The following is a 24,810-nucleotide window of genomic DNA, read 5'->3' as shown; positions in this document are numbered from 1 at the left end:
TTTCAAAGCAACTTACATGCATATAAATTGCGCCATTTAAATAAATGTTATAATTACCATCTTATTTGTAACATAAATCAACTTGTAGGGATGCCTGACAGAGCTCCAGGTTTTTGCAAATTCAACGAAGGGGAAAATATCAGATCCTTTGGTGGCTCCTGCCTTTGAAAACATCATAGGGGTATAAAAACAGTTCCAATAAGAGGCAGGAACTGTATCAAAATGAAAGGTAAGCAAACCTAAGGAAATGGAAGAAAGCAAGCATGCTGGTGTGTCAGAAACATTCAGATGGTTTAAAAAGAAGAGGTGCTGGGTTTGGTCTCCTTCAGCTGTCAGCATTTCAACAATTGGCTGCATTAGTTTTAGATAAGATTTCCATAGCAAGTCATTGCCAGATGTCAGAAACCACCGTCTTCCCGCAGAACTGCGATTCTAAGCTAGTAGGATAGAAACTAATAGTCTTATGTTCCATGCTTTACCTCCAGCATGTCAGCTTTTGCAAAGTGGCAACTCATGACAGTGTTGGCTCTCTTCCCCCCCCCCTTTCCCAGAAAGGGTTTCTACAAGTTGGGATTATTCCCATCCGATTCATACAAGTCTTGACATTGAAACTGATAGTTTATTTTCTATTAAGGCAAAGACAGTCATGTCCTGATGTTAAAACTATCAATCTGTTGATCTACTGTGGCCAACTGTTAGCCTGCACATGTCTGATCTTGTCTGATCTTGGAAGCTAAGCAGGGTCAGGCCTGGTTAGTACTTGGATGGGAGACCGCTTGGGAATACCAGGTGCTGTAGGCTTATACCATAGTCTTTCGAGACTGAAGGTTGCCAACCATTGTGGCCATAAAGCACAATTATGCATGTCCTCTTTTTTTTAAGTTGCAAGTACTAAAAAAGTAAAATGTGAGAGAGACCAGTGGCTGACCTGGGGCAGAGCTGAGGGAGGCAAAAACCCTGGGCGCCGTGCTTGCCACGCTCTGCCGCTGCCATCTCTGTCCACCACGCCACCTTGCCAGCCCATCCAAGCCATACCGTGGGTCCCATGTGGTGCTCGGCAGCAGGCGTAAAGCCTTCTGAGGCTACTTGCGCAATCTTAAGCAATACTTCCACTTTCGTCAGGAAACTGAAAGTATTGTTTAAAGCCACGCAAAATTTTTGAAATGTCCTGGAATGTGCGCACATTCCAGGACAATTACTATTACCCAGAGTTCCCTGCCATGTATACCGATCTATAAAATATGTGCTTTAAACTATACACCCCATGGGTGATAGGATCCTACTGCTACTGTAGGTAGCAGCGAACCCTATACTTACTTTTGGGAGTATAATTTTAGAAGAAGCTTTTTGGAAAAGGAAGCAGACAGTGAGAATGCTAGACTCATAGCAGCTAGAAAAATGCTAGAGGAGGTGACAGCAAGAACGCCAATAGGAAACTGCTTGCCCGCTTCTTCTGCTGTCCACTTCCTGTTAGCATGACTTTGCAAACAAAGAGAGGTGGATCATGAGCGTGATGGGGGAGGAAGGATTTGAGAACCTTGGATAACTGAAACTGCGGAAGCTGAGTGTGCAGATATGGAAGGGGGTTACTGTATATGTTTAAGAATATATATCCATAATAGGTATCATTTAGTCACCACAATTAGCTGCACATTATCTGCTCTTTGGATTTCATATTCTTTCTAGGAAGTAGCCAGAATTGCACTTGTCTTAAAATAGGCCCGTTCACATGACCCCCAAAAAACAGGTTTCTTGAGTTGGAAATGTGGCTTGAAGTATGAGCCTGTGCATTATTAGGGAAGGTTCAGGCATTCTGCCTCACATGTGAGTGTGAAGAGCAGAATAGCATTGCTGGGGTCAGGACATGTGTGCCTTCACTTTTAAATCATGTGGCATGCAAGGCCAGCAGGTGATGGAGTTGAAAGCTACCCAAAGTGTCTTACAGACTAATTAAATGAGGATGTGAATTGAGATTTAACAAATGGTTTCAAGTTTTGGTTTAATAAACAGAGTTGAATTGATGTACCAAATCACAGGCAACATTGACCATACACATCTTGTTCATTTTGCCCTATTTAGAATCAAACCAAAGATTCATCTACTCCAGCATGCTGTTACCTGGAAATTGCTTGTATACTCCATTAAACCCCTTTTAAAGACATCTAAGCTGATATCACCATATCTTGTGGCAATAAATTCCATAAGTTATGCATGTGTTGAATGAAGAAATATGTTCTTTTTCTGTCCTGAATCTGCTTGCCGGTAGCTTGACCAAGCATTTGAACCTGGTTCCAGTGCTCAAGTTATGAAAGAAAAGGCAAGGACTGAAATCCATAGCCACTGGCTCCCTGCAATTTTATCCATATGCCACCCCTCTCCGTGTAGCCTTCTAGAAACAGTAACTAATAGGGGCCATTACAGAAAGTAAGAATTACAACAGGTCAGGATGTTGATTGACCCGCTCTGACCTCTTGCGGTTTGAGCACTGCTGGATCCAGTGGGGTAGCTAGAAGAGGTGCAAAGCGCTACGTTTTGCAGGTGCCTGAACACACTGTGCAAGCAGCCCCTTCAGAGTCGTTCCATTCTGTGGAAGCAAAATGGAGGCGTTCGGAGGGGCTGCTTGCATGGTGTGATCAGGTGCCTGCAAAACGTAATGTTTTGCACCCCCTCCAGCTACGCCACTGGCTGGATCCTTGTATATGGAAAGCATGGGGTCCACCACTCAGCATTATCCCCTTTCCTAAACTGTAATATCTCTGGGCCAGTTCAGTCAAGACTCCCATCCTCTCACTTAGAAGAAACAGAGGTATACATGCCTCCCTACTACCTTGCTTGCCAGGGCCTGTTTTGTAGTATCTCAGTTACACTTTGAGATGATACTCTTCTCTCAGCCGATTATACAAGGCTGGACAATAAGCTGGAAGGAGGGAGATTGCATACTGATACTTCTCCCCCATGTAAAAAGAATGGGTCGTCTATACTGGCTCCATGTATTCCAAGCTGGAGTTTTTGGGGGGTTTTTTACCCTTGAAATTTGAATTTTGTTGCTCACCGTAATTCTGAACCAAGTAACACATGCTACATTATTATCATTCCCATTTCTGAACGGTCTTGATGACTTTCTGAGTAGGGTGATGATTATACTGCCTCGGAACTGGCATTTGATGGTGAACATTTTTTAACAGCAATCGAGAAAACCATTCTTTGCAATCACAACCACCTCCATCGGTTATTTTCCAGCCCCATGGAAACCCACTGCTAAAACAATGGCACATATTGCTTTCAGGAAGGCAATTTTCACAGAGGGCGAGACGCCTTGATATTTCAAGCCTGAGAGGAACTATGCATTTCCGTAGAATAACTATTTTGTGCCTTCCCCTTTCCATCCCCTTCTGCTGACTTCTAAAGCGAGAGTGACTGACCTGCTTCCCCGGCATTCATTGTGGATTTTCTGTCAGAGAAAAAGGTAAATGGGGCTGTCTCCAGTCAGTGTGAGGTGACAGGAGCAACATACTGGAACAATGAACAACATGTTATGAGACTCCGAGGGAGCTGGAAGAAATCTGTTCAGCTTCCACCACTGGCGAGAGGTTCAGGGTAAAAGAATCAATTTACCCCATACAACTTGGACTACAGGGCTATTTTACTCTTCTGCCTCCAAGCCCTCAGCTGATTGTAGTGGACAGAAGAAATGAGGCATCACTAATCCTATTACTACTTTCAGTGGGCAGTCCAAGCCTGGATATCTGTATATAACTTCCTTAAAGACAGAGCAGTCTCTAGCATCTTTTCTTAACGAAATAAAGTTCTAATTATTGTGTGACAGGTGAATAAAAATCCAGCCACCCAATTTTCACTTTGGAGGGGAAAAAAAAAAAAAGCCACAGGGCAAGTGGGAAATGTCCTCTTGTGGTAAAGATAAAGATGTTTTTATGGTTGTGCAAAAAAAGCAGGGTTAGTGGATCAGCCAAAAGGAAGAGGAATCTAAAGTGGCAAAGATGGAAAGCAATTACAAAAACTTGGGCTTGAATTTGGGCTGCCACGGTGGCATACAAAGAGGGTGGCCAGGTTTCCCGGTCCCAGGTGCCAGGCTACAAGGGGATGTCCAAGAGGTTATCCCAAGATGGAACCAGCAGGGGAGTGACCCTGGCTGCAGCCACAATTTGGCTAGCGCTGTCTGAAGCCACCTGCTGCAGGCTATATACGAAGTTACCAAGTTATATATAAATATACAAACTTAGTACACACACAGCTCAACACAAGAAAATGTTCATTGCCTGTGCTTCTTCTCTGACTGCTATTATTATTCACGTCATGTCACGTCTACTGCTGAAAATAATTTTGTCATGGAGGGGTGCCAAAAATTTGTGGGCACCAGGTGCCAAATGACCTTGGTATGCCCCTGGGCTGCAATCTTATACAGTACATGCTTTCTTGAGACTATCCTCGGCCTGATCCGCCCCTGCCTACCATCTCGCCACCTCAGTGGCCATCTGCTGCCTGCTGCTTCGCCGGGGGGGGGGAGTAAAGGGCTTACAACTTCTACGCCATTGGCAGTGAGCCACTGGCCATCGGAGCAGCTTGGATGAAGGTGACCTGCACTTTCTGATTGCAGATAGGATACGGCCACATGTCCCATTGAAGGCAATGGGACTTACTTATTTTTGGAAAAATGCCCTATATGAATAAAAACATATAGGACACCATAAGCTGGGATGGCTTTATACACAGCAAAAAGGGGATCTTTAGGAGCTTAGGAGATCTTGAGCCTCTTTTCTGTCCAGAGTGGGTGGCAGGAACTGACCCGACCGTAGACTTTGAGAGGGTTCCTACTCCATTCAGAGAGCTTGTGCCCTGCCATTTACCTTTTCTCACCCTGAAGAAGGAAATAAGAAAGGCTTCCTGCATTTTAGATTTATGTCAGATGGGTCCAGGCTTATACGAGAACTGGTTCACTGAAAGGGGAGGGAGAAAGGGGACTGCGTCCAAATGGAATTCTATGGAGACTGTTCCCAGCTCCTAGCAAAAAACCATCTTAACAAAGCTGCGGTGCTTCCTACCTGCAGGCAAGAGTTCATGACCCTCATCCTTTTTCAACCAGACATTTTTTTCCCCAGTTAAAGCTTCTTCTTTTACAGTCCAAAAAGTAACATGGATTAGAAAAGGGCAGCCTGTGACATCTGATCACTTCTTTAAGATCCTTCTTCAGTGACTGAACTAGAAAAAATGGCCTCCAGCAGAATGAACAAGTGGTTTCTTCGCCTTTGTTCCAGGCTGAGGGAGCGGTAAGAGCTCTCTCATCACACACACAACACTCCTTGCCAGTGGCCTGCTTTTGCAAGAAGGATTTCCTCATCTGTTTCGAAGGAAACAAAGCCACGTGTCAATTTGACTGTCTATACTGGGAAGACTGCTTTTATCTGGTCTTAATAACAACAACAACAACAACAACAACAACAAAACAACAACAGTTATTTAGATACCACCTTTCTTGGTCTTTATTCAAGACTTTATTCAAGGCGGTTTACATAGGCAGGCTTATTTAAATCCCTTATTAAATAGGGATTTTTACAATTGAAAGAAGGTTCTTTCTTTCAAGAACCACAACATTCAGGTGTTTCATTCTGATCTGGCTTCACATTTTGGCCTCCATCCTCCCAAGCTCAGAGCAGATGGAATAGCTCGGCTTCAGCTTGCCAGCTGCTTCAAGGTCGCACGGTGCCGGTGGCCTTGAACTGGCGACCTTGTGGATGTTATCTTCAGGCAAATGGAGGCTCTACCCTCTAGACCAGACCTCCTGCCCTCCTGACCTCCTCTGTCTTAGGGAGAGAGGCTACCTCCTCCTAAATTACAACCTGTCCCTTAGTGGCACTATTTATTCAGGTTTATCAAGACCCTTCAAGGGTCTTCTCTTCTCCAGACTCCCCGTAATGGGAAGAAGATTGCCACCTATCTGTTCATCCAACAAGGCACTCTCACCTTCCTGCCTGAGGTCTGGAAGCAGACTCTAAATAGGATGCCAGCATGATTGCCACGTCTGCCAAATAAAATAAAATAAAATGACTTGTAACATTTTGTATACTCCAGATCTTGACTTTGCTACGGAAGTAAATGTGTTTGTTTTACACCCAACTACCCATTATAGTTATTATGCCTGAGGCAAACTGACAGTCTGATACCTTAAACCCGCCTGGAGCTACCTCACTGGACATTTTGTTGCCCAAGGTGATTGTCTATGGAGTTAGTATTAACTCTGAAAGCAGGTATGCCATGGAGTTGTACATTAATTGCACAGGGTGCCACTGTGGAAGCCATGGCACAAACCTCTTCCTGTGTGTCAACAGCTAAAGCATAACAATTGTGACTACAGTCTTTGTTGCAAAATGTACTACCAGGGGATGTTTATGTTATGTGGTATATGGCGTCTCTAAAGAAGAAGAGAAAAAAATCCAATTCTGAGAATAGGGAATGTATGGATACAGAAGGAATACAAAAATCACTATTATTACCTGGTTAGGAACTGGAACTCTTTTAGAATTGGTGGGGTTAGTGAGGAATATGACTGGTTTATAGAACCAGCCATGAGGGATGGAGACCAGGCAGGTGAAAGATGAGAGTGGGTCAGCAACCATTTCTTAGAGGGCAGCTGGGCAAGAACAAGAGAAGGAAGAGAGCACCAAAGGAAAAAAAGGGTGCCTGAATAGCAATTTGATAAGGGTGGGTGCTTTGCTTTAAGAGTTGTATTTTCTTCAATAACTCACTTGGTTTAGTGGAATTTTATTTCTAGCAGGATAAGCATTGCCTGACTGGTGTATCTTGGACAGTCAATCTCCCTTCGGAAATGGCAATATAATATAACCATGTACGCTTGAGGATACAGGAGACAGATTTACACACACACACACAGTAAGTGCAGCAGTGGGCTGGAGAATTCAGAAATACAGCATCTTGCCTTCTAGGGAGAAACTAGTCTTCTAGCCAGGGAGAGGAAGACATTTATTCTCTAAAGCCAGCACTCAAGAACATACTGGTAAACAGGATAACTCAATTGCATCTACATATTTTAGCTACATGGGATTAATGTTATTTGCATGATATTATCTTTGTCAAAATGATGACTGCATCACACCTGGCTGAAAATCTAATGTTGTAGTTTTCCCACAAGAACTGTCCTGGTCTTCTGATGCTTTCTGTTTGGCAGGAAAAAAAATGGAACAAGTATATCTACTATTAAATGTTACATGAAAGAAATCTATGTAGTTATTGATGGAAAACCAGGGCAAATTGATCACAATTGCAAAATGATTTCATGGTTAATGAGTAAGGGTGTTTGAAAATGGTGTTATTTACCTTAATCAGAAGTAAGCCCATTGCGTTCAGTAAGACTTAGACTGTAAACCTATCCTATAGGAAGCTGATAGCTGACAACGAAAATGTATTGAGCTATATGGAAAGTGAAACTGAGACGCACATGTGTGTTTATTCATACGGAGGCAAATGTGCCTCAGTCTACTGTGAAGGGCAGGCCAAAGGGAACTTAAGGTTCCCAGAATGGTCCAATCCAATGAACATGGAGCTCAGCAAACACTCCAAAAGGTGGAGTGATAGCAACAGGGGCTTGAGCGGCTAGTAAAGTGAAACTGGATTTTTTGGTCTCGTAAAGCTAGGTGGGTCCTGACAGAATGTTGTTTTAAGAAGTGGATCCTGGTGCTCAAATGTCTGTGAACCACTGTTTTTAAAAGCATCATGTGGTTTGGAATCCCTGATAGGCAGTTATCACAGAAGCAAAGATTTTCTGCTCTCCATCAGAAACTTCATACAGGAAATTAGATCAGCACACAACACTGTAGGTTTAGGAAGAAGATTGCAAGATTTCTTTGATGGGTTGAAAGTAAAAACTGCCGTTTAAAAAAATGCTTGAACAGCAACAGGGGAACAGATTTCTTAAAGCTCTTGACAGCCTGTTTTGTCAAGGAACCCTCTGGATACCCACCTTGGAGCGAGTCAGCAAAATAATTAGCTTTGGGAAAGCCTGCACCCAATTCCTTTATCAGTGAGCCAGCCCTTTGCTAGGGGAGGAGGAGTACTCTGTTTACAGGGCTATGGCTGTGCCGTGAAATAAATGCAGTATGTAAAGGATGTGACAGTGAGCTCAGTAGGATGTCAAGAGATAAGGCTACAGTAATTTCTGCATTATTATTATTATTTGCTATGAGTTTCAAAAGACTGCCAGCGAGAGCCATTTTTAGCTGGGTTCAGCAAATCACCTCTGCCCTTGTTTACTGCTATAATTGTGCAAAGAGGGAATAATTCAGCATTTCAGGGAATTAGATGGAATTCATTACAGGGGGCTTAGCACACCACTAAATGCCAGAAACATGAAAAAGGCAAGGCTTCACTTATACCTCTGGAAGGGGGTGGGTGGGAGAAAATTCTTCTGTATCTAAGTGGGATATGATGTTACCCCTTTTAAGCAGCAGTACTCCAAGGGGATGTTGTCGATTCATGTACAGTGTAGCAGGAGCAGATTATCAAATTCTCTCTCTGTGTGTGTGTGTGTGTGTGTGCGTGTGCCTGTTGGCTCTTCATCCCCCAGATGGCAGTGCTGCACTCCAAGATCATAAGTCTCTGTGGCTATTGGAGAGAGGAGCTGCTAGTCTCTGGCAGGCTCTTGTGCCATGTTTCTTAGTTTCAGAGGAAATATGGTACAGTTCTCCTGTAACAAGGCTTGTGCAATCAGGAACAAGGAGCTCATTCCAAGGCTAACACAGCAGTTATCTCCCTTTGCAGGCATGTACAAGACAACATCCATCAATAATAAATAGATCAGCTGTTGGGATTGGTTTTTATCATTAAGTTGGATTTAGTTTAGAATAGCTACATTCCCTGTCTGAAAGAAGCCAAATTTATTTCCCTTACCCTTTGCACTGAGGAATACAAGCACAGTGTGCTAATGAACCATCAGCTAAAGGTCTTATCTTGATTTACTCTGGAGTAAAGCTATAGTTGCTATTAGCATGGTAGTTATAGGATGCTTTCAAAGGGCAGCATTGCTCCCTGGGAAGAACTCCGTGTTGGCTGGGTTCTGGAGGCCTCACCAGAATATCCAGCTGGTTTACTTAATGACCTAATCACATAGCAGGGATTAGAGATCATTAAGTGGCACACACCTGTACAAGTTTCTTGTTGAGAAGCAAGAACCAGAGAAGAACCTTGCATCTGGTTCTAGCTGAGAAGCAAGAACCAGATGCAGTGGCGTAGCTAATGATCGTGTAGCCCGGTGCAAGCTCAGAATGTTGCCCCAGAAGTGATGTCACAACCAGAAGTGACGTCACACCCAGGCTTCTTAAAAAGTGAATATTGGAACCCACCTGCTCCCTCCAGCAGCTCACCACCCACTTGCTCTGCTGCCTCTCCCCGGTCAGTGACATAGTATCTATCTGCTGCCTGGGGTCAAAGAAGATTTTGTAGCTAGTCCTCCATGACAAAATCAAATTTAATTAATTAAGTAAATAAATAAAAAGTTATTGGTTCCATGCTGTATCATTATGACATCTCATTGGCACTCAGAACAATCAGTCTCATAGGTCAGTTTTGAGTTAAGCAAATCCACTTTTTGTTCCATAAGGCAGTTGTGTTTTCATTTTCTGGTTAATTGGCCATAACTTTTGATAGAATACAAATATTCCAATGCAGTTTGTTTCATTGCATTCTGCAGTAAATTACATTTCCAGTGATATATAACATGATAGTATTATTCATACATACCAAAATTTTCACAATTTTGGACACTAGTGTTAAGCTCAGCTTGTTGCCCCCCTAAAGCTTGGTGCCCAGTGCAACTGCTACCCCCTGCACTCCCTTAGCTACACCACTGACCAGATGCAGGTCTCTTATTGACTTGTGTACTCCCCGAGGCATCTGGTGGGCCACTGTGAGATACAGGAAGCTGGACTAGATGGGCTTTTCACCCGATCCAGTGGAGCTCTTCTTATGAAAGCATTCAGCCAAGGATCAAGGGAACTCTGTTCTAGAGATTTAAAAGGGTGCACGCAACCACCAGTTTTCTTATTAATGAACTTTCAATTAATTTCATTTACCCAAATGAACTTCTCCTGCAACCAACCTTGTTGTTTGCTCTACAATGGGACTCCTAATGACCCAGCTTTTCTGATACAGCTTACTAAGGGTCCAATCCTATCCAACCTTTTGGCACCAATGCAGCCACAGTGCAGCCCCGAGGTAAGGAAACAGAAATTCCTTTACCTTAAAGAGGCCTCCATGACTGCCCTCCATTGCAGGATGTAGTGCACACCCTATTGGAACAGCTACATCAGAGCTCAAAAGTTGGATAGGATTAGGCCCTAAGTCTGCAATCCTATCTACACTTCCCTGGGAATAAGCCTGGCTAAATATAATGGGACTTACTACTGAGTAGCCATGGATAAAATTGGACTCTAAGTGATAAACTTATGAAGTTCTTTCAACCGAATTGGATCATGGATCTATCAAGCTTCGGTTATGGCCTGATATATACTGAGTCATAACCCAATTTGGGCTGAGTCTTGACCCAATGCTTGCTGTCATGCTGCAAAGTATTACTGGGAACCACTGGAGGCCGCTTCCAGGTCTGTCTGGGCCTCCAATGGCCTACTCCATTGGCCTCCATAGGCCCCAGAATGACTTGTGGAAGCAACCAGAAGGGTCTTCCAGTTTCCTTCTACAACTTCCGGATCACTTCTGCAAGGCATTCTGGATTGTGGGCCGGGCACGACCTAGAAGCGGTCTACAGTAGCTCCTAGTAATGAATTGTGGCATAACAGAGAGCATCAGGTCATGACCCATCATGAATGATGAGATGGGTCATGGCGGTACAAAGTTTGAGAACCGCTAGCATATATCTTTGCATCCGTTTTAATTCTACAAAGTGAGTGAAAATCTCAGTACAGTATCTTGGATAGGAATATATATTTTTTTAATTAAACATATTTAATTTAGTCTTGTAAACATGACTGCTCACCGAAAATACGAGAACATATTATAACTAGATCTGCATAAAAGCAGTAAACAGTCTGCCTTTGGTTTCAAAAAGCAGCTTTGTCATGAACGTTAATTAAAAAATAGTGCAAACATTCCTCTCAGCTGTTGCCAGCAAGTTTACCTGATACAGGCAACATCTTGAGTGAGTGCTAATATTTGCAAACTATGTCATATTGAGGGTGGACTCCTGCATGTTTTTCTCGTTGGCACGATGCCCTCAGAGTCAAGTGGAACTAGTTTGTCAGAAGGAGTCTTCCTATTAAAACCCTCCAGGGGAAGCACCTGCCGTATCAGGCCAGTGCAGACTGTCAAAATCCTGGTTTGCTTTCCTTGTGTCTATTTCAGTGGTTCCCAAACTGTGGGTCGGGACCCACTGGTGGGTTGTGAACCAATTTTTGGTGGGTCCCATAGCAGCCTATTCAAAAATCATATAGCTGCTAATTGCCCTGCAAAGGGCTCAGCTCCTTGCAAACTAAGCTCCTGCAGTTTGTAATTATGTGAAAATACAGGGAGATAAATGTTTGAGTAGCCTTTTGGGGGTTATTATTACTTGTAAATAAATAAATGATGTCTTTCTGGATCTTTTTTTTTTTTTAAGTCTCATTAACCTAGGCGAATCCTGATAGAGTGGAGCAGGAGGTCTGGTCTAGAGGGTAGAGCCTCCATTTGCCTGAAGATAACATCCACAAGGTCGCCAGTGGGAGGCCACCGGCACCGTGCAACGTCGAAGCAGCTGACAAGCTGAGCCGAGTTATTCCATCTGCTCTGAGCATGGGAGGATGGAGGCCAGAATGTGAAACCAGATCAGAAAGAAACATCTGAATGTTGTGGTTCTTGGAAGATAGAACCTTCTTTCAATTGTAAAAATCCCTACGGGGATTTAAATAGCCTGCCTATGTGAACCGCCTTGAATAAAGACCAAGAAAGGTGGTATATAAATACCTGTATTATTATTATTATTATTATTATTATTATTATAGTGTCGTTTTAAAAAGTGGGTCCTGGTACTAAGAAGCTTGGGAACTACTGATCTATGTACACAACAGTCTCTTCTTCAATCTGCCCCCACCACCGTCAAATACACTGCAGCAAGCCACACACTCCCATAAGAACCACTCTCACAAGGGCTGGAGCAGTGATCTGGATGTTGAGCTGCCTGAAGAAGCTAAGAAGGATCAGCTTTGGCCTCACCTTGGACAGGTGATGGAATGCCACTGATGGAATTGATGAAGCTTTGTGGAAGAATGTGAATAACATCTTGAGAATCAGTCTGAAAATTGATTTGCAGCTACCAGTGGAAGCTTGGAAGGCTAAAGGTATACAGGGAAACATTTGGCAAAATGGAGAGTTCTATGGGTTTCTCTCATAGAGGAATACGTGTAGAAACCCCACTTGATCAAATGGGGTTTATAGTCTGCCTGCCTATGTAAAGTGCCTTGTCTATGAGAAAGGTGGTCTATAAATACTGTAATGAAGTGAATGAATGAATGAATAAATAAATAAGATGCCTCCCACCTCTTATATGATATCTGGGTATTCAGTGGGGCAGGGATGTATCTCTACCTGGACAACCTAGCTGAGGCCACTAGCGTGCCCCTGAAAAAATCAAGGTTCTGGTTCTGCTTGATCAAATATGGCTATTGTTGTCCCTTATGGATATTGCCATTGCTTCTCCTTTCCTGCTCCCTCCAAGACTCATCAGGACAATTGCAACCATTACAGAGAGAACGCATGCACAATGTTTTAAGGACTTAAGCAAAGTGCTATTAATTAATATACTTTATCATTGTCTCCATCTGAATCCACATTGGTCCTCCCTAAATTTAAGGCATAAAATATCTGCTACGTACTTCACATTCCTATGCTCTAGGCAAGCTGCCAATTCTTCCCTAACCAGCTCTTTCTATTCCCTAGTGCCACACAAATTCAAAACGACCATCTTATATTTTAGGAGATTATATATAGGTCATAAAGATTTAAAACAGGAGTCATCTGTGCACTGTAGGGCAAGCCTAGAGTTGTTATGCAGCTTAAACTGCAATCCTGAGTAAAGCTTCCACCCTGATGGCAGTTCTCATTGCAGCACTTAGAGCTGAATTGCTCTGAAGAGGCTCATCTTCTCACCTTTGCTAATTAAAAATAAGTCTCACCAATAGTGCTGGAAAGGTACAAATACAGCTCTGAATGCCATTTCTAGACTTGGTGGATTTTAGGGTATTTACTTCATTATACCATTGCATTATATTGTTCTGTTCATGTCTCAGGAGTAAAAGAGAATAAAATTAGAATTAATGGACCCATTTGTGTGTACGTGGATACAAAATATATTTAGAAGGGCGAGAACTGTGCTGAAACTAAAAGTCAGTTGACTTGCAGAAAAGTTGCAGAGTTGCACAGACACTTAAATGATTTCCTGCTTTTACTCAAGTGCTCTGAATACCAAGTATTTTAGTGATAAACGTGTAGCTATAGATTGTATGCAATTTTTATTATTATTGTCCATGGCAGTGGTTCTCAAACCGATGGGTTGTGACCCACCAGTTTGTGTAATGCTTCCCCCATCCCTTTAAGGGGCGGGGGAAGGGGAGGGAGGCCGCGACGCAATGCCCACGATCGCGTCGCTAAGGGGGGGCAACGGGGTGCTTTGCACTTACTTTCAGAAGGCAGGGCTGCAGCAAGCTATAGGAGGTTGCTTTGAACTTTCACTAAAAGTGGGCACGAAGCACTTCCGTTTTGCAGGTAAAATTGCACTTACCACCCAAAAATAAGAAATTCTAGAACTGGCTTTCTCTCTCCTGATGTACTGCTTTGCATTTTATGGTACTAATCTATTCATCAAACATTTCACATCTCGCTGTGCAATAACTCTGCCAAGAACAGAACAATCAGTTAGATTTTAGCATTAGAATGATAAGCTTTTCCAGCATTCCTCAACATTTCAACAATGCCTGCTGCAAGGGAGAAAAATGATCAGAATTCAGATAAACGATAGCTTTGCATCTTTTAATCAAGTAATTTGTGCCCTAGTTGTAGGCAAATAATTTTAAGGAACATTTTATTGTAGGTCTTTCACTGCACACGGCACCTTCTATTTCTAATCCTTTTAATACTCAGTTATAATACCATTATTTCTTGATAGGACAGCAACAACACGGGCTTGGCTTTTCTGGTTAATTTGGACAATGACCCTAAAAAATAATTACTTGTTTGGGATTTTCATTCTTGTTTTCATCATCCATAGTAGTGTTTCTATAAATATATGAAAGCAACTGTTACCCTGCACATGCCTGATCTTGGAAGCTAAGCAGGGTCAGGCCTGGTTAGTACTTGGATGGGAGATTGCCTGGGAATACTGGGTACTGTAGGCTTATACCATAGTCTTTCGAGACTGAAGGTCACCAACCAGTAATGTTTCTCAAACTGTGGGTTGGGACCCACTAGGTGGGTTGTGAGCCAGTTTCAGGTGGGCCCCCATTCAATATTTTATTTTTAATATATTAGACTTGATGCTACCATGGTATGTGACTGGGCAGGAGGTCTGGTCTAGAGGGTAGAGCCTCCATCTGCCTGAAGATAACATCCACAAGGTCGCCAGTTCGAGGCCACTGGCACTGTGCGACCTTGAAGCAGCTGACAAGCTGAAGCCGAGCAATTCCATCTGCTCTGAGCATCGGAGGATGGAGGCCAGAGTGTGAAGCCAGATCAGAATGAAACACCTGAATGTTGTGGTTCTTGAAAGAAAGAACCTTCTTTCAAATTGTAAAAATCCCTATTTAATAAGGGATTTAAATAAATAAAGCCTGCCTATGTAAACTGCCTTGAATAAAGTCTTGAATAAAGACCAAGAAAGGCGGTATATAAATACCTGTTATTATTATTATTATTATTATTAGGGGAAATGTGACAGACCTGTACTTTTAACAAGCTACATTCTTTTAACAATGATAATAAATGGCACTTACTCCTGTGTAAGTGTGGGTAGGATTGCAGCCTAGGATTGGTAAAAAATTGTCCTGCTTGATTATGTCACTTCCGGTCATGACATCACTTCCGGTGGGTCCTGAAAGATTCTCATTCGAAAAAGTGGTTCCGGCGCTAAATGTGTGAGAACCACTGATCCATAGTATGCCACCATACAGCCAAATCCCAATGGGACTGCCCATGCCATAATATAGTGGTGCTGAAATGGCTACTGCTATATCCTGCATGGGCAGAGAGGCAGCTGGAGGTCCCCTTGAGGTAAGGGAACATTTGTTCCCTTACCCCCTTGTTCAGCCCCAGCAGCCACTATGGACTAACTTGGATTTGTGCCAGCTCATTTGCTGTCCAACACCCACCTCTGCAGGCCTCAGTGCCGGAGGAAACTACTGCCCGGCTGTTGCAAAGTGCTTTATGGCACTTTTGTGATATCTGTCTCCCAGGCAGCACATACAAAACTGGCACTGTGGAAGCTCAGGATTGGGTCAGTAGTAGGCAACCTTCAGTCTCGAAAGACTATGGTATCGCGCTCTGAAAGGTGGTTCTGGAACAGCATCTAGTGTGGCTGAAAAGGCCAATCCGGGAGTGACAATCCCTTCCACACCGGGAGCAAGTGCAGTCTGTCCCTGGTCTGTCTCCATGGCTATGGGCCTTCCTTCTTAGCCTCTTAGCCTCAGTCTGTTGGCCAAGTGTCTCTTCAAACTGGGAAAGGCCATGCTGCATAGCCTGCATCCAAGCGGGCCGCTCAGAGGCCAGGGTTTCCCACTTGTTGAGGTCCACTCCTAAGGCCTTCAAATCCCTCTTGCAGATGTCCTTGTATCGCAGCTGTGGTCTACCTGTAGGGCGCTTTCCCTGCACAAGTCCTCCATAGAGGAGATCCTTTGGGATCCGGCCATCATCCATTCTCACGACATGACCGAGCCAACGCAGGCGTCTGTTTCAGCAGTGCATACATGCTAGGGATTCCAGCTTGTTCCAGGACTGTGTTGTTTGGAACTTTGTCCTGCCAGGTGATACCGAGGATGCGTCGGAGGAAGCGCATGTGGAAAGCGTTCAGTTTCCTCTCCTGTTGTGAGCGAAGAGTCCATGACTCGCTGCAGTACAGAAGTGCACTCAGGACGCAAGCTCTGTGGGTATCTTGTGGCATCAGTTGTGGAAGGGAACTCTATGTCAAGCTATTTCCAGCACCTTTTGCAAGGATATTGAACATATAAAATGGAATTTCTTACAGATTCACTTTCCTTGTCTACAGTATGGGTGTCAACTGTTCTTTCCTCTGCCTGCCTTTTGTTCTTTATTCATTTTATTAAGCATGGCCATAAACTTGGGCTACAATTGGGCTGCAATGTTAACAGAAGTATAAAGAACATGCCCTCCTCTCCCAACGTATTAATTAGTCTCATTAATTTATTACTTGTGAGAGCTTCTAGCTTCACTAGTCAGAAGATGGATGACAGCAAGGATGACAGCCAGAGGCAAGGCATGCAGTGAACAGCCCAGTGTTAACATGAACAGGAAAATGAACATGAAGTGTGCATGTGAGGACATTCTGAGCCAGCAATATGCAGCAGGGGAGTCAGCTTTTAGAAAGTAGTATCTGGCCAGTTATTCAAGGAGGTCTGATTCCAGAAGCTTCCAGAATGTGCTCAAGAACACATTCTATTTCAGCATTTCAGTCCTTCATTTCCCACTAATCTGGTTGGCCAAAGAAAAATGTCAGTTTTTGCATGTGTGATCTCCATGAATTGAAGATAGTTTGTTTCGCTATGGAAATATCTGCATTCAGTCATATAGCAATTTTTGAAAAGCATGGGCTGCGCTTGGAATTGATTCCAGGAGACATGATATAGACATTTCACCTCCCTGGGGAGCACTGACTCTTCAACCGGTTCATTTTTCCCCCTTCAAATGCCATTCACCCTAGGAGCCTTTTTGTAACAAAACAGAATGAGCCATCCTTAAAAACCTTGACACCTGTCTAAAATAAGAATCAGCCATTGAATTATCACCTCTCCGATACACTAATTGTGCTTGTCCAACATGTTCTTCACCTCCACTCACTTAACAGGGACTCACCATGACCACCTCAACCACATACTACAGTCAGAATAAATTGTGAAATTACACACTTCACAATTTGCATTGTTTTCTAACTGTGCACCCCTGCCTTATTTTAGATGCAACGTCTTTATGTATCTGGTTCAGAGTATTTCAAGCTCTGCATATAAAAACTAAGGCATGAGTTCTAAATATAGGAAGTGGAGTAGCTAGAGGGAGTGCAAAGCTAAGTTTTGCAGGGAGCCTCACCATGGTGTGCAAGCAGCCCCTCCCCCTTGGAGTCATTCCAGTCCATGAGAGCAAAACAGAGGCATCTTGCACCCCCTCTAGCTACACCACTGCCTATGGGAGAAGATCAGTCAATGAGTTCTAGGGAAAAACTTTCCCTTTTACTGTTGATACTGGCTGTGCTTGTTGACAAAGGACAGATAAGAGAAGACTTGATAAAATATATTGATGGAACTATTTGTCCTAAACTTCTCTTGCCTACTAATTGAAGCAAATACATCCATGTTGGCAACACTTAGTTGACTCTTCCACTCACAACTGACATGAATTTATTATAATTTTAAAATGACATGTCATAAGCCACACGAAAGCCATACAAAAGGGCATCGAGACAGAGAACTACAAAGACATACAAGAACATAAACTTGTGGGGCTGGCTGGCCTCTGGCTGCCATTTCTCCTCCTCCCCACCTCTTCAGGTACATCAGCCTGGACAGCAGAGGGGGGAGTGAGCTGAGAGGGAACAGCCTCCACTCAGTGGGGCAGCTGGGAGAGATGGCTGCAGAAGGGCAAGGAGAAGGAGTGGGACACCTGTGGGGTTGGCTGGCTGGACTCTGCCTTTTATCTTCCCCCTGGTGAGCAGGGATCCAAGGATGACAAGCAACTCAGTGACAACAGCCACAACAAAGAGTCATACAGCCTCCAGATCCACTGGCGAAGATCCAGTGGGCAAATAGTCCTTTGGCTTTTGCCCTTCGGCTCAAGCCAAAGGCTTGCACCTCTGGCACACCAGAGGCTGATGCACCTGAAGAGGTGGGGAGGGGTCCAGGGGCCCCCTGTTGAGCCAGATCCATTGATGATTAATCCACAGATATGGGGGCCCCACTTGGACTGTTTTGGGGAAAGGGAGGACAAAACCATACAAACAGCCCAATCCTAAATAACTTGCCACACTGTGATGCAGTGGTGCAAGAATGCCCTCCGCTGCATCCAGCATGGGAAGTGAGGCTGCTGGAGGTATCCCCACGGTAAGAGAACATTTTCCCCCTCGCCCCGGGGAAAGCCCCTGCAGCTGCTATGGACTACGTGGGCCTGTGCCACCAAAATAATTGGCACAGTCTGAGCAGTCCCATGTTGGGAAATCAGGCCCAGAAAGGGGGAAAGGATATGGCAATAACCACTGCTGCAAATTCTGTCCCCTCCTGGGTCTGTGCTGCCCTCCCCTCTTCTGTTCCATTGCTTGGCATGGAACTTACCTGCTCTGGTGCATGCGGGCCTGGCATTGGGCACCAGCAGCGCAGCGCAGGCCTCCATAATATCCTATGCTGTCACTGTGTGCTTTACAGCATGCTTGTGACAGTGTAGGCCGGCAGTGTGCGCACTTTGTTGGCTTTTGGTGAGTATAAGATGGTGCCGAAATAAAACTAAACTGAAGCCTTTTGCTGATGAAGAAGGTAGAAAACAGGTTTTGAGCTATTCCAGTAAAACAAAAAACTGAATTTGTGAGAAGGGATCGGAGCTGCAAATTTACTTACCTTTACATTATTATTTTTTCAATTTGTGATGTTGATAGAAACTGTTTAAAGGTATTACCAGAGCATCCCTCCAGCCATATGACAGAATTGAAATCCTTGCAGCAGATTAAACATTTGCACCTGACAAAGAACAGCTTATAAAACATAGCGTGTAATTATGGATGACTCATTCCTTTTCTAAAAGACCCGTTTCCTTTAAATATCCTGGCAGGTCTTGTTAAAAACTAATTATTTTATAGCTTCGTTTTCAGAAGGCTATGTATAGTTATTTCTTATAACACTCAACAGGGGAAAAATGTATTCATTTGTTGTTGTTTTTAATATTATATTCTAGGAAGTCAAATATATTATGAATGCACGTACCTAATTCATAATAAAAATGTAATGGTTCTGGTTTCATTGTCTTCTGGAAAAAAACAACTCTGCAATATACTGTTAACTGATCTTGGCTCAGTTATGGCTCCTGTTGCCACAATTTCGGCTCCAAGGAGAATTATGTCTCGTGACCTGAAGGTGACAGCTCATTAACTATATATAGTAATACAACACACTGAGCATGTTTATCGGTGTTTGTGAAGGTTATTTCCAAAAGGGTGGCTGAATAGCTGGCTAAGAGGAAGCCAAGAGAATATGCCTGGCTCTCAACATACCTTCTGCAGAATGCCATTGTGGCATATTGGTCATGCACATAATGTGGCATAATGTGGCATAATGGTCGTGCACACTGGGGCAAAAAATCAAAACTTCACATATAGGCTGATGGGTTCTGAGCTGTCTGTGACAGATCAGGAGAGAGATCTTGGGGTGGTGGTGGACAAGTCGATGAAAGTGTCGACCCAATGTGCAGTGGCAGTAAAGAAGGCCAATTCTATGCTTGGGATCATTAGAAAAGGTATTGAGAACAAAACAGCTAATATTATAATGCCGTTGTACAAATTGATGGTAAGGCCACACCTGGAGTATTGTGTCCAGTTCTGGTCGCAACATCTCAAAAAGGACATAGTGGAAATGGAAAAGGTGCAAAAGAGAGCGACTAAGATAGTTACTGGGCTGGGGCACCTTCCCTATGAGGAAAGGCTACAGCGTTTGGGCCTCTTCAGCCTAGAAAAGAGGCGCCTGAGGGGGGACATGATTGAGACATACAAAATTATGCAGGGGATGGACAGAGTGGATAGAGAGATGCTATTTATACTCTCACATAACACCAGAACCAGGGGACATCCACTAAAATTGAGTGTTAGGAGAGTTAGAACAGACAAGAGAAAATATTTCTTTACTCAGCGTGTGGTTGGTTTGTGGAACTCTTTGCCACAGGATGTGGTGACGGCATCTGGCCTGGACGCCTTTAAAAGGGGATTGGACAGGTCTCTGGAGGAAAAATCTATTACAGGGTACAAGCCATGATGTGTTTGCGCAACCTCCTGATTCTAGAAACGGGCTATGTCAGAATGCCAGATGCAAGGGAGGGCACCAGGATGAGGTCTCTTGTTATCTGGTGTGCTCCCTGGGGCTTTTGTGGGCCGCTGTGAGATACAGGAAGCTGGACTAGATGGGCCTATGGCCTGATCCAGTGGGGCTGTTCTTATGTTCTTAAACTACAATTCCCAGGAGGCCTTGCAGGTCTCTTGTTACCTGGTGTGCTCCCTGGGGCATTTGGTGGGCCACTGTGAGATACAGGAAGCTGGACTAGATGGGCCTACGGCCTGATCCGGTGAGGCTGTTCTTATGTTCTTATACTGCGGTTTGTCGGGGTGGTCAGAAAAGAAAACAAGCTTCAAACCGCATCCCTCCGAGTGCTTCATTTCAAGCACTTCACACATCAGTTCTCTTTTCTTATAACTAGCAGAGGAGGCAAAGTCACCCAGCTCCACAAATATTCCTTCGGGCCTCTGATTTCACAAAAAGTGATTGCCTAGGAATAGGACTACCCAATACTGTCAGGGTCCAAACATAGGAGGGGCTATTGAGTGTTTCCCACTGGAATTGAGTGTCGGGAGAGTTAAACCATACAAAAGGAAATATTTCTTTTCCCAGTGTGCAATTAAGCTGCGGAACTCCTCATCTGGGCCAGCCAGATGCCTCCTTCCTGGCCCATTTAGCGGAACCAATGGAAGAGGAGAGAAGGCTGTGGTGGGATGGGCACAAGGAAACCTTATGGCAGTGGTGAGTCCCTTCCACCTTCCACAGCTACAATGCTTGGCAGTAGAACAGGAGGCAAAACCCCAGCTCATCCACCCACCCACCCATGCCTACCTCACCTACTTACTCCCAAGGAGGATCTCCTTACACCTGAGGAGACTTTCCTTACACCCACTTTTTCAGGTGTAAGGAGAGCCCCTTCAGCTGTAAGTGGGTTGGGTGGCTGCAGTGCTTTTCCACGGACTACACTGGGGTTTTTCTACCTCACCTCCTACCCCTGCATTGCACGACCCCACTCCAACTTCATTCTGCTGCTGTTTTGAATTAGAGCAACAGAGCAGACCAGAACAAGGGAGCCAGGAGAAGCGTGGCCCTACTTCCAAACAAGGGGAACAAACATCTTCTTTAACAAGGCTCGGCAATTGTCCAGGATCTCTGCAGTCCACGAAAATAATGCTTCTTAACTAAACCAGCAGCTTCTTTGCGTCTATCAGTCATTGCCTGAACCCCCTTCTTTTTCAGAGGGGATGCAGATCTGGTGGCACTGCCCATCTCTGATGCAGTGTGTGTAAGGGGGGGGGAGAAGACATCCTAGCCCCAAACCCTTTCATGAGACAAGGTGGCAGTTGGTGGGCATCTGATAGGAACTGGTGGGAGGGCAACATATAGGCAACCATTCAGTGTTTTGCCTCAGTGCTCTAGTGAAGTAATGCCCTGTGGGATTGTCTGCCTCAAGAGAAGAGCACCCAGTCCCTCCATTCCATTTCCAATAAGTTCCATACCAGGGATCATTAGGAAACAGATTGAGATTAGTACTGCTACTATTATAATGCCCCTATACAAATCTGTATGTAGTGTGGCTTGTTTTGCCCAATTCCCATTCCAAGCTTCACCTATAGAACTTATGTCCACTTTAAGCTAATTAGTTCCCCTTCCTTCCCCAACAGTGGCCCTTGTTCAGAGCTACAGCACTGCTGGAACCCACCGCCAGGGTAGCTCACCTGTTCAGCCTGCAGAGGTCCTCCTTCCTCACCTCTCCCTCCAGCAGCTTTGCTGGCCACTGCAGCAACACCTGGGTTCTCAGCAGATCTTGGGCACGGCAGCCACACAGCAATCTCCATTCAGTTCATCAGTCAGCTAGCCTATCCCTCCACCCTCTTTCTTCCAAACTTCTTCCTTTTATTCTCTCAGTCTCTCCAACCTTCTACACTCACAAACTCTCCCACCTCCAGGCAATGCTGTTATTCCTGAGGGCCCTGTCGCCTCCAAGTGGCTGCACCTGGACAGCACACTCACTGCAATCTCAGGCCTGGTGTTAACCCCATGCTTCCCAGACCTATCAGAGCAAGGAACCACTGTTGACACCACACCCTATCTCCTTGAGGGATCTTGCTCATTTTCATTACATGGTCATATTTGCAATATGGTATATTTTAGTACCCAACACTCCTGGGCTCCTACTTTGGGACTGATTTTGGGACTTCTGTGTCCTTAGCCTATTCAAATGCATGCATTGCATCTCTCACAGAATGTCCTTTTAGTGCACAATTTATCTTACAGTGTCATGGTCTGTGTATACTTATGCCTTTTTTCTGTCTGTGCTTTACCAACTTCCTTCTCCCGCCCCTCCCACTCTGAGGATCTGGGACACCATCAAAGGGATGAGTCATCCTGAACTAAATGCTTTGCAGCTCCTGTCTGTTTCAGCATCCTATAAATCAGAAAATGCATCCCTAAGTATGCAAAGTCCATTTTAGGTACAGTAGGTAACTAGTGCTCTATGATAGATAAATCATGTTCGCTTCCTCACAGCTATAAGCACACTGCTCTGATTTTGCAAAGAGCTTTTCATGCTGAACAATGAAGCCACAAATAAGCTTCATTAAGCAATCATGAGTATTCACTGAAAATGCTTGACAAATGACTCAACTGTAGCAAAAATAGACCTTATGTGGTTTGAGATGCAGTGTGATTTGCACCCACTCATTTCCAAGCAAGGCAAGACCATAGGGGTCAGGGTTTACAGTAAAACTCAGAGGTTCACTGACCATGAGGCTTGAAGACGGGTGAAGCATAGGGCTTTCCATTCAGAAGGCTTGAACTTCAATCCATGGCATCTCAAGGTAAGGCTAAGACTGCCTGAAACCCTTGACACTGGTTGCCAGTCAGTGCAGAGATACTGGGGTATACCTTCAGTCTGTCTCAGTGTAAGGTAACCATATATCTTCAAGCTGTTCATCAAGCAAAATCATTGCTTTGTTTCACATGTGATTCGGAGGAGTGTTAGGGTTAGCACTGGGGTAAGTTTGAGTTGATCTGTGTCAGCGGATCAAGTCTGGGAAAGGGGGATAGGATACAGTGCAAGCCAGCACCACAATCCTGCCCTCCTCTGGGCCTAATCAGCCCACCTCTACCCCCACCATCACCCTCCCCCGCCCCCCATCTCCCCAGCCATCTCCCCATCCCAGCACCAGACTTACCTGCTCTGGTGGGTGTCTGTTCAGTTGCACAGTAGGAAGGCTTTAACATTTCCACCAGTGCACCTACCCTTTGTGCTTCACAGAGGTTTTGCAACAGCAAAGGCCAAGCACGCTGGTGGAACATACACTTGGCTGGTGTGTCACTTGGTTAGGATTGGGCCCTGAACGTCACATGAAATTCAATGAAAGGAAGTGTGAAAGGATGCAAGTAAGCAATACCCTCTTCACAAATATGTTGATGGGATCTGACAATGACACTGCAGGAAGAATCTTGGAATGCTGGATAGTTCAGTGAAAAATGTAATCTCTGTATGGGGCAGCAGAGAAAAAGACACATCTTATGTTGGGGATTATTAGCAAAGGGATTAACCAAATAGCAGCATGTATCCTAACGTCCTGATGTAAATCTATGGTATGGATGCATTTGGAATAATGTATATCACTCTGATTGTCACATCTCAGAAAGAATATTAAAAAAAAAAGGAAAATGGCAACAATAGTTATAGGATTGAATCATCTTTCAGGTAAGAAAAAGCAAAAGTGTTTAAGGCTTTTTATTTTAGGAAAAAAAATAGCTAACAGCACAATCCTAGGCCTGCCTATTCAGAAGTAAGCCCCATACATTCCATAGTCTATGTTCATATTGGGAAGAGGCAGAGTGGAGGAAGTATGTAGGCACAATGAATTCTCAAGATCCACCCTGACTTCTTCTAAATTTGATCAACTTAGAGCACAACCGTAATGCACCCTTAGGCCGCAGCAAGTCCTTTATAAAGGCCCAGGACTGTGGAGCAGGAGTTAGGGAGGCCAGTGCAAGGATGTGTGCTGGCCTCCCGGCGCCAACGCAGACTCCAGGCACAGTAAGTTTGTGCCAGTCTTTTCAGGCTGGCGCAGGAGTCTGGGGGTCAGGGGGGCAGTGTGGAGGCAGGAAAGAAGCATTTTAGGGTGGGGGAGGGAAGAGGGCAGTCGGTTCCATGGGAAGGGAGGCGGGGAGCTGGAGATGGGGCCAGAATCCGGCACTTATGGTGGATCCTAGTCCTGTTCCCAGGCTGCCCAGGGCAGCTCCAGACTGCTTGGATTTTCAATAGCCACATTAGGCTACTGCAGAACCACAGATCCGAGTAGCCACATTAGGGCTGCTGCAGCGCGACACAGGGTAAGAGGAATTATTTCCCCTTGGCTGAGCCACATCCAGCCCCAAACCCATCATGTCTTAGTCTTAGTTGGCATCCTTCAGTCTCGGAAGACTATGGTATCGCGCTCTGAATGGTGGTTCTGGAACAGAGTGTCCTCTCCAGTGCACAAAGCCTGGGCAAAGTAGATATGAGGGACAGACAGTTACCCATGCAGCA

This window comes from Tiliqua scincoides, chromosome 7 (genome assembly GCF_035046505.1).
Source record: "Tiliqua scincoides isolate rTilSci1 chromosome 7, rTilSci1.hap2, whole genome shotgun sequence".
Lineage (NCBI taxonomy): Eukaryota > Metazoa > Chordata > Lepidosauria > Squamata > Scincidae > Tiliqua > Tiliqua scincoides.
This window is presented reverse-complemented; position numbering follows the sequence as displayed.